Genomic DNA, 2,814 nt, shown 5'->3' with positions numbered 1-2,814 from the left:
AAAGATAAGAGAAAAGGCTTCGAAGCAAGAGAAAACAGAGCACGCTTATCCTTCTACAGTGTGTTTTAAAGAGAGAAATAAATATACGTATGCGTTAAAAATTGTCAAATTATGTGCCAGAAGTCGCATGTCAAAGGAGGGGAAGAAAGTGCGAAAAGAATTGACAAGTGTACGACACAAGCTTTCTTGGAGTTTTTCTTCGATTCGAAAAAGAAGAAAGAATAAAAGTTAAAAAGAAAAATTCCTTCCCTTCGTTTGATTCGATTGTTCTAATTTTACACCATATGTATACATATATCATTAGAATATGTACGTGTTGCAAGCGACAATGTTTCGGTCGGCAACCGAAACTGACGTGAGGCGTAGTGACAAGACTCGCGCCGTGCCTCGAGACGGAAAAGACACGAGGCGCGGGCAGTCTGGAGAGAAGCCCGCTTGAAAGAACACGAAAAAAAATATATTATAAGGCCTTCCTACAGTGTATCTAAAAATATCGGTAGAATTTTTCTGTTCTTCCTTCAAATTGCAATCTCCCGACGACGAAGCTCTTTGAGCCCGTCTGTTACACTACTATTACGATTAAGCCTATTATCTCTCGTGATTAAACGAGCTCGCTGCCGCGGAGGATCACAACACGTTTCTTACAATCTTTTTCTTCTTTTTCTTTAGATTCTGAAGTGGAAAAGAATATCACGACAGCGAACAGTCGTGTGGATAGTGAAAAACTTTTGGAAATTTTGAATTATCGAACGTTTGAACTTTCGAAATTTTGAATTATCCAATTTTTCACACCTCAAAAGTTAAAACTTCCGAATGTTTCAACTTTCGAAGCTAAAACTTTTTCAATCATTCTCAACTTCTGCAAATCCAAGGAAACAAATCAATACACACGATTGCTCGATAATTGCACTAAAAGTCGGTCAGATCGTCGATCGCGATCTATCTTCGCGTTACTCGCAAAGTGTTGCGACACCCCGGGAGAAAACTTCTTTTTTACAGCGATTCCTTGCGTAATGGCACAACGGTAACGCTGTACGATTCTGTTACCACTTGCTTCTTCGATCCAAAACTGAAAAAACAAAAATCCACCTGGCACAGCCAACTATAAAAAAAAAAGAAACGGAAATAAAAAAAACAAGACTATGTAAGTGTTCATCCTAAATGCAAATCGCCGTCGCACGTGGTAACACAATCGAAACCTACGCACGTGTTACATATGTCTGTGTTCGTGTTTTATGCGAATCCACGTAGTATACGCGGTGTGCATAAATTACGAGGGCATACTGGACAAGACTAGATGCACATATGACGAAACAACGATTTCAAGAACGTAAAAACCGTTTTTAAAATCGAGGGGAACACGCAGTCTCCGGCTTAAAAGCTACGAAAAGTGTAAAAACTCAAGGCTCTTTCGCGAAGAATTGCATTTTAGACACGACTGCACCACATACTTAAAAATCTGAACAGAACTTCGAGGAAAAATTTTTCCGCGAAGACGAAAACAAAGAAAAGGAAAACGTGGCTGAATCGCGTCGAAACGCGAGAAGACCTCTATAAAACGCGGTGATTTCAACGCCGGCAACTGTTCCAGACGCTACTCTATTTTGTACAGCCTTAAAACAATGGTGGTTCTCCGTTAAAAAAGAAATTTCACCCTTTCTGGCCGTAATCGAGATCGATTGCAAATCGAAAAGTTGATCGAAAAATTCCATTAAGCTCGCGTTCATTTGATACAAAAAGAAAAAAAAAAAAAGAAACGAATTTCTCTACAGCACCTTGGAACGATAAGAGTCCGTCGAAACCGTGAATACGCACCAGAAACAATAATCACGATTACTATAAGAAAGCACTTTTTCCTGGTATTATTTTCTTTCTCTCATAATCAATCTCTGGCCTCTTGGCTAAACGTATTCGGCACGTTCGTCCCTCCCGAAAGAAAATGAGTTTTTCCTTAGCCTACTTTTTCTTTTTTTTTTTTTTTTGCTCTTTAGTTGTTATTACTCGGCGCGTGAATACGTGTGTGTAATAATAATAATGGTCTCGCATGTACACCCAATACTTCATTCTTCGAACAAAGCTATTTTGATTTAGGTGTAGAATTGAATCGTACAATATCGATTCGTTCGAAGAATAGAAAAAAGCGAAAAAATCGGGATCGCCACGAAATCCTGGACCGCGAAACGAGGATATCCTAAGATCTTCTTTCAGAAAACGAAAAAAAAAAAATATCTAGAGAAAAACTCCAACGAGAGAAGAAAGTGATTTTTCTTGGGAAGATTCCGCGGTAAACGACTCGCCCTTAATCGCTATACAGTAGCACACGCGCGTTCATTACAAATTGTGAAAGATGAAAGAAAAATCAGAAACGACGCAGGCGATCACAATATGTATGTTTTATCCGTGAATCGATTACAAAGAATGCAAAGAGGTACTATTATTCTCCGTTAGAGGGAAAACTTGAGGAAAAACGAACGATAACAAGATAAAGAGAAAAGAAAAGACGGTGATCGAGTGTGAAAGAACGACAAACGATAGTCTAAAAAGATACTCGATCTACCGTGATTCGTTAACCAATTAACCAACATGATTTCATTGTTTTCCCTCTGCGAATACATAATACGATTGGAAAAAATTTCTAGAAAAAAGATGGTCGGAAGATTCGAATCTCCCGCCGGTACTCGCGGTTCTCCAAAATGGCCGCGCCACAGGCTCCCTCTCTTCTCCGCAAAGACCCACCCACTCTCCTTTTTCTGCGTTCACCTCCCCCCACTCCTCCCGGCACTCCTCAATGCACTCGGCTCTGAACGCTGTCTA

General features: G+C 39.8%; 1 protein-coding gene across 1 annotated transcript in view; it reads right to left on the bottom strand.

Annotated features, from left to right (window-relative positions):
- LOC108577234 (serine-rich adhesin for platelets-like) overlaps positions 1-2,814 on the bottom strand; it is a 194,090-nt gene that overhangs the window by 190,830 nt on the left and 446 nt on the right. The window lies entirely within an intron of this gene.

The sequence above is a fragment of the Habropoda laboriosa genome, unplaced genomic scaffold, assembly GCF_001263275.1.
Source record: "Habropoda laboriosa isolate 0110345459 unplaced genomic scaffold, ASM126327v1 scaffold698, whole genome shotgun sequence".
NCBI lineage: Eukaryota > Metazoa > Arthropoda > Insecta > Hymenoptera > Apidae > Habropoda > Habropoda laboriosa.
Note: the sequence above shows the minus strand (reverse complement) of the source record. Positions and strands in the feature narration are given on the sequence as shown.